Below are 10,741 nucleotides of genomic sequence, written 5' to 3' on the forward strand. Positions count from 1 at the left end.
GATTTTATGGTTTTTTAAATTACAAATTTATAAATAAACTCAATCCTAGACATGTATTTATTAAAAAACCCAAACACTATTTAAACATAAAAACACACCCAAAATCAACCCCAAAATCAACAATTGTATATATTTTTGGGTGTGTTTATTAATGGATTTTGAGTGTGTATAATGATGGGTTTTGGGTGTGTTTATAAAATGTTTTGGGTGTTGGGTTTTTTATAATTTCAGCCCCCAATTTTGGTGTTTTAGTGAAACTCCCTTTTTAAATTTGGCTTTTAAAAATATTTTATGATTCATGTAGTTTTGTTATTTTAGTTTAATAGAACTACTACTTAAGCCAGAAATAAAATACATGTGAAGAATAATTTTATTTTTCTTAATTCTTGAACTATGATTGTATACAAAGGGAAAGGGACTCATTCTAATTTCTGGGCCCAGAGACCACTCAAAAAACAAGGTTGTCTTTAATAACGATGCTTCCTTGAACACCCAAAATTGTTTCTTAACACTTTTTTTTTTAATTTTTAGAAACACATGCATGCTCAAGATTTATAAGTATCGGGATGCCGCCAACTAAAATTTATGACCATACCAAAAAGAGGGGAGTGATTTCTAAGTGCTTTTATGAGATAATCGTAAAAATACATCAATACTGAACATATTTGTAGGGAAGTTACCTTAGCACACTTACAACATTTAGGTGTACCTTGAAATACTTCATATGTTTAGCATCTTCGTCTCGAAATACTTCATATTTAAGTATGCTTGAAATACTTTATATTTAAGGATGTCATAAAAAAAAAGGTGAGGTTCTATCCCAAAATCAATTAGCAATGGGGGTTGTAACACAACTTCTTATAAGCCGTTTTAAAATTTGTTACTTTTCAATGTGACACAATTTCACTTTCACATTCTCACCAACCAACCAACTCCGGTGACACAAAATAATTGCAGTGACATGTGGCAATTACAGGATGGTATGCAACATAATTTCTATGATAAGGGTAAAATGGAGTTTTTGCCATTTCAAAAATTCAACAAGCGAACTTGTTACCCGAAACTAATTAAAAATAAAATCTCATTGACCAAACTTGAAAATAAAAATAAACATTAATTATACTCTCTAATATTAAAGAAATATTATTGACCAAACACCATTAATCTAATTCATAAACACAGTCAATTTCACTATATAATATTGGGCAAATAATAAAATAGTATATCCTGATAATTCACCTTGGTTTCCGAACCCATTTCCTTGGTTCAAGAACATGTTTCTTCCTTGTATAAAATTTCGAATTTAGCATTGGAAGTGCAAAACGACAAGCGTGCCAATTAATCATCCTGCTAGCTAAACATTGTTCAATTTAAATACAGACATACATGCACGCACGCACTAAACCCACCACAGAAACATACAAACAAACATATCAGAAAAAGATCCGTCTCTTTCTCTGATATCAAATCATCCCCAACCGAACACCAAAAACACAGCTCAGACCAGACACAAAATTCGCTTAACCACCACCTTTTTCTAATGCATATCATGTGAGTGATATAAAATTCGAAGTATATATATCAACTGTATTTCAAGAGAAAGAAGATGTAAAATCACATGGTCGTACATCTTAAAAGTTGTAAATTACATAAAAGTCACTATGCTAGCGTTCACTTTTGTTGCAACTTGCAATTCAATCGCCTAAATCTATATATCTCTCACCGACAATCTTTTTTTTTTTTTTCTTTTTCTTTTTGATGTTTATATTCTAAGCAAGAAAATACTGAGTTCAGGACCTCCATTGCCTTCTGGGTTCAACATGTAAAAGGCCTCCGAGTCACGGCTTCCCACAACTCTTTCAAACCTAGCCCTCATGTAAAGCAACTCGCCTTCTGAAGCGCTACCCTCTTTCCCGTCATCCACCACTGGAATCACGCCTGCTCCGACTGACACGCTCCGAACAGTAGTGAGCACGTGCCAGTCGGACTCCCCGCACGTACGAGACGCTGTGTAGCCGCACTTCCTCCCGTTGCAATACATGGTCCAGGAAGGCTCCTGAAACAGTTTCCGGCCGTGGATACCCGTACGGCTGGAACCATGATGCCTTTCGGACTCCAGCGCAATACGGACGAGTCCGGAAGACATCTCCTTGACGAGTGAAGATGTTGACATGGCAAGCTCGAGAAGCAAAACGGGCTCCGAACTGGGATCCAGCTGGACGGCGAAGCTGACATGGCCACGGCGGTTCCCGAAGAGCGTCCCGGTGACTTTTCTGCCCAGGGAGGGAGTGATGGAGAGGCCGGAGGGGATGGCAAGCCACTTGCAAGTTGGGATAATGGTGGGGAAGGAGAGGAAGCTGAGAAAAGAGCGGAGGAGTGAGGTGAGCTTGGTTTGGGTTTTGGAGAGTTGGTGCATGGAGACTGGGGAGTGCTGCTTCGGAATCAAGAAGTTGTTGGAGACGTCTTCGTTTTGATGATGATGATGATGATGATGATGATCAAGTGGGAGAGTGGACGATGAGGATCTGAAGTGGTTTGATGGGATGATCGTTCTTGATGAGCTTCTTGCGATGGAAGTAGTGCTGTTGCTTCTGTGGAGGTTGAGGTCTTGGTGTTTCATGGTGAAACGAAAACTAAACGAAAATGATACGATCAAAGAAAATGTTGGGTTGGTTTGTATTTATTTATTTATTTATTTGCTAATTTTGAAGTATGAACACAAAGAAAATGTACAAGTATTTTTTGTGGCTGATGAATCTGAATTTGCAGAAAGAGGAGAGGGCGTGGGTTTCTCTGTTGATAGAAGAAATGGAATTAAAGAGGCCGACAAGTGATGATAGTGTTGGGAGGTGGCCAATATAAAGGGGGACTATGGAGGCTTGTGGTGATGATGATTTCATCCAAGAACTTTTATATTGTGTGCTTAAGAACTCATATGGTCCTACAAACCACCACATTATATATGCCACGCCACTTTTCATCTACCTGCTTTTTTTATATTGAAAATTACTTTTAATTTCCTAATTTTCTTATTAGTATATAATACTTTTTTTTATATAAGCGCTAATGCAGAATTAGAGATTCGAACACATAACTTCGGGTACATAGAATTTCAGAGCTATCTATATTTGTTGCAACCCAAAGAGAAAAAATTAGGTCAATAAGCTCATGGTCATGGATGGATTTGAGTGGTCTCATGATCTTTCTTGATCAGATTCCAACTCTTGTTGGTCACATAACGTTTTACGATTTCATGATCATGCACGTTGACCGTTGGATTAAAATCATGAATAATAAGTGGTTGAGATATGAATTTATTAAAAATAAAAACAAAAAGTGGTTGAGATATGAGACATTGTTTAGACTTAAACCGCAGACTCGTCGATTCCATTTCATTTTTGAATGAAGTGGTAGTGGTCCAAGTTCATGGGACGGTTGTCCTAAACCACAAAATGGAGGCCTTGTATTAATACGGGAGAGTTTTCGGTGAAAAAGCAACTTCTATTATTTGCAATGCATCTTAAATTATATATGTAATCTTTCTCAGTTTGGTGCACGCCCGTTTTATTACTTTTATATTTTTACTAATCTAGACTGATATCCTATGTAGCACTGATAATACTCTGCCGGGGTATGCGACTATTGATACGGCTTGGATATGATATGCATCCGATACGTATTTGATACTTCAATTTATGTAACATGGACTTTCTAAAATGTTGACGGTCTGATATGTTGTCAATACACGAAGGATACAGTCTTGATATAATCAAGATACGGGGATGGGTTATTTTGAAAATTATGCCTCGATTTATAAAGACCTAGCCAAGTGGTTTCGCGACAACGATATGTAAAGAAGAGGAGTAAAGATGAACTGTCAATTTGCCATTTAAATTATTTTTTGAATATATACTAATTTAATCGCTGTATTTGTATTCTAGTTTTTGAAAATTTGTCATATCGTATCGACATATACGTACCCTTAACTGTGCAATATAGTTGATAACTCGATGATCAATAGTGAAGAAATTTCAAATGTTAGACCGAAGTTAAAATTTAAAGAATTTTCACTAATAAGGGTCTAATGACGCAAAACAAAAAATGACATATAGTAAATGTGGGTTATGTCAGTTGGTCAAGGCAGTGTACCAATCCTTTACAGATCAAAGGCATAAATGGCAAGCAATGAGCTGACCTAACAGCCAGGCAACAGGACTGCTTGCGGGGACACCCAAATTCGATTACCCTCCCTGCACATTAGATTAATTTAGAATATCGATTTGTAGAAAAAAAAAATTAAATTAATAAGGCATATTGAATATTTAACGCGTTATTTTAGTTGGATGTAACTTTAGTTTTATACAATTTATTTTTGGGCCATAAAATCACCAATCATTAAAAGCTCTAGTTTTATTTATACCTTTACCATGAGGTTCCGCACTCTTCTTTGATCTGTTTTAGGGCCGGGGCCCGGGTCGAATTGCCTCAACCTGAGGGAAAGATGCGGTGAGAAGAGAAGAAAGAGGTATGGAGTTCGAAAATCATCTCCAGTTGTGAATAGGAAATATTAAAAATATATTCTACATTATCTCTCCTTATTGCTTAACATCTCTCTCTCTCTCTCTCTCTCTCTCTCTCTCTCTCTCTCTCTCTCTCTCTCTCTCTCAAAACAACTAACATCGTTGTAAAACGACGTAAACACCAGAACCAATAGAACTTACAGAAGAATTGGTTTTATGAACAAATTCGGAAATAAAAAAAAAACTTATCTTGTATTTGTCTAATGAATACATGCGATAAGCATTGGGGAGTTGACCCAACACAAGGGCGTGATGAGAGACTGGGAAGTTTTTTACTGGTTGAAAGTGACACGAGGGTGACGAGCATGATAGGGAAAGTCGATCCAAATTATGTCGTATGAGAAAGGCCAACTTGTCCCCATCAATTTGGAAGCCACACAAATAATGCCTTTTTTTTAAAATATATAAATTACTTTTTGCTCAATACATGCTTTTCTATAATTAATCATCATTACCATAATTAAATATATTAAGCAGTTAAAAAAATTGTATTGAACATTTTGGACGGTTCCAAACAGAATGGGTTGCCCCATGACCAATAGATTGGTGGCCTAAACATTGTGTTTTTTTAGAGTTCTTAGTGTCACCAAGAGTTCAATGTGGACAAAATCAGCCTTATAACATTATTCATCTCACACATCAGCACGAAAATAATTGTGTATGTTTGAAAATTTAGAATACTTTTATAATTAAACATCTCAAATCTCATTAAGTCGTTTTTTATGAAAAGAAAAATATACAATTATATAGGACCCAGAGTTGGCCAACCTTCGTGTGGGACCATTTTTTAGGTTTATTGACGCCTATATCGTGTGTTGTAAAGTAAAATTTGGCATTGTGATGACATCATACGTGGAACCAATTCCACATTAGTAACTATTTATAAATAAATAAAAATATTTAATTAGGGTTTGTTTGATTTGGGTTCAATTCGGGGTTTTGTTTGGTTTTAGTTAGTTGGGTATGAGGTTTTATACAAAGGTCAATGCTATTAGTAGTGTAACCTTTCATTATATATTGCATTTTATTTGACAAATTTTCAATGTGGGACTCTATATTGTTCAGCATGCCCTCTCATGTAGGATCACCACATAATAGACTTTGTAGGTGATATAAGTTGGGGAAAATATCGATGTTAATAGTGGGGCACATCCTTATGAAATCTTAACATGGTATCAAAGTGGATTTGCCCATGTGTGAAACCCAATGGCCACATGTGCTTCATGTTATCCAATATGTATTGTTCATGTGTTAGGCTTAAAATGTTGCCACACATATGGGGGCGTGTGAGAATGTGAAGCTCAAAATGTCCCACGTTAAAAAGTTAAGAAACCTAATGCTTAACGTCACGGCTTATAGTTGAGCTACTCCCCTTATTACCAATTGTTGAGGCCCAAAAATCCAGAGTTGGGCTCAAATAAATTTTGTGGCCCATGGGACATCTTATTAAGAAAAGACCGGTTGAAGCACTCGAAATTCGTCATGCACGCTTTCACGAGCCACAACCACGTGCCATGCCAAATAAATATGCAATTTATCACGCTGAGAATTAAAATGAGCCTATAAAAGGCATTGGCTCTTCAAGCCCATGCTAATTATTCCGTCAAGCACTATGTCTCTTGTAGGGGCTTTTTCCTTCCAGCAGCAAATGGGTGGGCTTGTTGCAAAAGGCGGTGAGGAGATTGCCCTTCGTTTAGGTTCGAAAATTAAGCCCCAAAATACCTCGAAAGGGCAGCAAAACCTTAGGAGATATTTTGGATAATCTTCACCAACGAGAATAATGGTGACTTGCAGGTAGTTTTGGCATGCTTACAGATGGTCTTCAGCTCGGCATGAGTGGCATGAGGCATGGGGAGCAAAATCAACATGGGTTTAGCACTAAGAGAGAGATTAGGCTTGGTTTATGAGAAATGAAATTGTTTAAGTAAGGAATGGGGTGCTTTGTGAGGGATTTTGACTAGAGAAAGAGAAAAGGAAAGGCAGGGTTCTTCCAGCAGTAATTTGCCAGAAAAACAAATTGGAGAAGGAGATGGCGGTGCACGAATCGAGTTTTGCAAGGTAGAGAAAAGCTTGCTCTCTGCAGGTTGTGGGTTGAGTTTGTTGGGTAGGGGAAGGCTCAATTTATAGCTGCCGGAAATCACCATTTTTCAAGAAACCCTAATGGCTTCTACTTACTTTGGCTGAGCTTTTCTTCCTTTCTCCTCTCCTTCTCTGACTTCTTTTTTGGCAAAGATTGATTCTGTCTATTTTCATGAATTGGGGAGTTTGGGGCTCAACATCCTCCTTTTTCCTTGGTGTGCAATGAGAGCTTCCTCTTGGTTTGCTGTTTTTTCTTCTTTTCTTTCCTCTTCCTTGGCTGAATCTAATGAAGGAAAAGAGGTGCAAATGTATGCTGGTCCAAGGGATGCTTCTGACGGCATGCGGGATGTATTCATTGGTTCTTTGGATGTCTTTGGCTTGGGACTGGTTTCAGTGAGCTTTGTAAAGGAGCTGCCATCTATTCCTTCACGTGTTCTCTGTTTTCAAAAAGGCTGAAGCTCTTGTGGGCTATTTTGGTTTTTTTCTAAGGGCCAAGATGGCTTTCTAAGCAAATGGGCTTATTGGGCTTCTCGATTTGGGCTTATTATTTTTTGGTTGGGTTATCTCTTGGCTAGGTTATTTTGCTTGGGCTTTTGGGCTATTTTTCTCTCTTGTGCTTACCCATATGTTTGGGCCTAAGAAATGGGCTTGAGTCTCGAGGCTCCCAAGCAACCCGAGACTTTCCGTTTCTCGGTCCATCAATGGGTCTCATGTTGATTTATCACCATCCATGCCACAACCCACTCAAGCAAGCCCCGGGTTTTTTGAGTGGCTTGGGCCCACCTAGGCTTGTAGCGTGGTTGGATGCGAGATAACGGCATGGCATGTTGCTTGGCATATTTTAATTTATCGCCCTTGGGAAGAATTGTTTTAATCTTAGCATGAGTTAATCATATATATATTCTTTTTTATCGCGAATCATAGCATGATAATTTGTTTATTTAGCACGGCATGTGGATTATAACTTGCATGTGGTAGACCCTTTTTCCTTTCTTTTTCCTTATGGAATATTGTATCGGGCTGATAATTGCTTGGGCCCAATCCATGGATTTTTTGGGCCTCAACATTAGCCCCCTTAATTATAAGGGCCATGAGCAGTCTTTGGAATGGGCGAGTAATTAAATCCAACAAAAATCAGATTTGTATTTGCATAGGACTCTTCTTCTTCCCGCGTGCAAAATGACGGCGTGCCATGATTGGTCCCGGTGGTTATTTGCAGTTTCCCACGCCTAACTGCCTTATTCTCCTTATTTTATTATTTTCTCCCTTTTCTTTCTCTTTTCTTGCACCAGACATCAACTTTTAAAATTTCCTTCTCCTTTTCACGCCTCCACCAAAACTTCCTCTAGCTCTCCTCCCTTCGTTCTTCTTTGCTTCTCCATGAATTCAAATATAATGAAAAAGTGAAGTCAGGCAAAAATTATTTACCTCCCGAGAAGAAGACCAAGTCAAACCCGACCCCGTCGTTCCATCTTCGTTCCAAAGGAGCCCATTCGTCGCTGCTGGAAAGGTCCTCCTTTTGTGCGGGTTTTGCCTTCAAATCCCTGATTTTCTCCTCTTTTTAGTGCATTCGACGCCATCCCTTGGAAGATTTAACAAGGTACCCTCTTTTCTCCAGTTTTCCCTTAGATTGATTGGAGAATTCGTTGGGTTTCTCATACCCACGGATGTTGCTTTTTGTTTTGGCAGCCCAAATACCAAAACCCCCCTTTTTACTTATCTTGTTTCCGCTGCAACAATAGTGCTCACGGAGTGGGTGCTAGCAAGGAAGGGCCCGCGCCATTGTCTAGATTTCTTCCTTCGTTGATTTTGCTCATTCTTTGGAAAGGTAATAATTTTTTTTTTTTTGTTGGCTTGGGTTTCCTCCTTTTCTTCTTTTTTATTTTGCACGGGCTTCCCCTTTTGTGTGTAAAAGGCTGATTTGGCATGATGTGCTTTCCCTTTTGTTTGTTTTTTATGTAGGTATACACATCTTGGGCATAGAGTGAGGATAGGCTGAAACCCTTGGACGTTTACTCTTTGGAACCTTCAAACCCTTCAGTCTTCTTAGACTTTGGTAATAACTCTGCCAACTCTGGGTATTTTGGAATAGGTGTAGACTGATGCTTGGCCTAGGCTTTCTTTCCTTGAGGACGTATGTCCGATCAATTGTCACTTGTAGAGAACAATTTTTTTTTTGAGCGGATGTTTCGTATTGCCTGGTTGAATATTCATTTTTCATTTGGAGAATGGACTTGCTTATCCTGCCACAGAGCAAAACTCTTTTTTGCCATGAGCTTGAATTCTAAATTGCATGTTTGCTCGGACGACCATAACCAGTCGTGCTTGATACATATCGTATGTGTGCTAATTCCATCTTGCTTCTTCTCGCTTTTCTATATGCAGGTACCTATTATGGCTTCCGGTAATCCACCATTTATCATAAGGGATCACCTTTACTCCGTAGATGACAGGTTGAAGAGAGGGAGACCACCTCCTTTGCTTAAGGGCGCCGACGAGGATGTAATTATTGATGAAGAACCAGCGCGAAGCTACTTGATGATCGACCCGCATCCGTATCAAGGTGCTGCATAGAAAGTCTGCTTCGGTGATTCCTTTGTTCTTTCAATATCCACGCAGCACCGGCAAGGGTTGGTCGGAGTGGGTTGATGATGAACTGAAGAACCCGTCTACCCGTGATATCCTAAGCCGGGCAGGTGTGTTGGAAGCCATCTTTGCTTCTAAGGCTTGCGACATCCATATTGAAGTGAAGACACTTCGACACTTGGTTAGACGGTGGATGTACCGAGACACATACTTTTATTTGTTCGTGGGGAGAGTTCACTCCCACGCTTGAGGATGTAGCCAACATTTTCCGGCTCCCACTTTGCGGCACTCAAGATCCTTTCCGCATTGCACTAACCCCGGAAGATGGGCTAAAGCTTGAGACTTTACGGAAGGGTGCTCCGACTTCTCCTAGTACTTCTCTAAGATTGATGGTGGATTCAGTTTTGGGAACAATGGATCGAGATGAGCCGTGTCGCCTTGCTGCATTCGTGTCATTGTGGCTCGGGAGATTCCTCTTTTGTGATTTTTCTCAAGATTGCTTGCATGGGAGAGTGTTTCCGTTGGCTTTGGCAATAGCACGGGGCAACATGATTCCTTTAGCCCCCATGTTCTTAGGGCACTTATATCGACCTTGACGATTCAATTTCTTGAGAAAGGGGCGGCCGGAACCATGGTGTGGAGACTTTTGCAAACCTCAGTTTCCTCGCAAATCTTTTATGGGAACGCTTCAAAGGAATAGAGGTATCTCCACTTCCTTATTCAAAGGTGAGTCATTGGTTGCTTCGGACGAGAATTCCTACCAGGTAGTCTTCCTCGGATCAGATGGTTCCCGTGCATGTGGAAGGGCCAAAAATTTTTAGAGCTCTGGACGATGTTGAGAAATTCGTCTTCCGCCCATACTGTGTTTTATCGGAAGGATTCAGCCATACACCTTTTATGCACGGTCTGTTGTCTTGGTGAGGCCCTAGCCACGTCGGTGCAGGTTGCCCACTGCGTAGGGAGGCACTACTAAGCGCGCATGTCTTCCTTTGCCCACATTTGGTGACGATCACTCGGAGGTTTCGTGCATTATTCCCCCGGTGGAGACGACGGCTTAGGTTCGACCAAGCGTGCCTTCCGCCCAACCATGGAGATTCCGACCTTGCACATGGTTTTTGACTGGCGAGTGTGGAGACGGCACCTCTTGCTCTTGCTCGCTAGCCGCAGTTGGTAGTCTCGAAGGCTTACCAAAATTATTGGAACCATTGCTTTGCCTCATTTAGCGATTCTATCTGCCCATTGTGATAGATTGATTCCTACGTCATTCATCATGCCCGCTTAGTGTCGGAAGAGAAGGCCATTTCCCTGAGCGAGAAGCGAAATCGCCTTTACTTCCAAAAGTGGAGAGATTGTTGGTGACTTTTCGAAGCGCGGAAGTTAGAAAAAGTCAGGGTTCTCTCGGCAGACGGGAAAAGTCTTGTACATGGAAAGCAGGCGAGAGGAAGGCTGCAGCGTCGAGAAAAGGCAAACTGTAAAAGGGCCGGAAAGGTTCATCC

The 10,741-nt window shown here is 40.1% G+C and overlaps 1 pseudogene; it reads right to left on the minus strand.

The window, feature by feature from the left end:
- Positions 1 to 1,556: 1,556 nt before the first annotated feature.
- On the minus strand, positions 1,557 to 2,890 carry LOC148914781 (protein MIZU-KUSSEI 1 pseudogene; annotated as a pseudogene).
- Positions 2,891 to 10,741: the final 7,851 nt, after the last annotated feature.

This window comes from Prunus mume, linkage group LG8 (genome assembly GCF_029339155.1).
Source record: "Prunus mume cultivar Tortuosa linkage group LG8, ASM2933915v1, whole genome shotgun sequence".
Lineage (NCBI taxonomy): Eukaryota > Viridiplantae > Streptophyta > Magnoliopsida > Rosales > Rosaceae > Prunus > Prunus mume.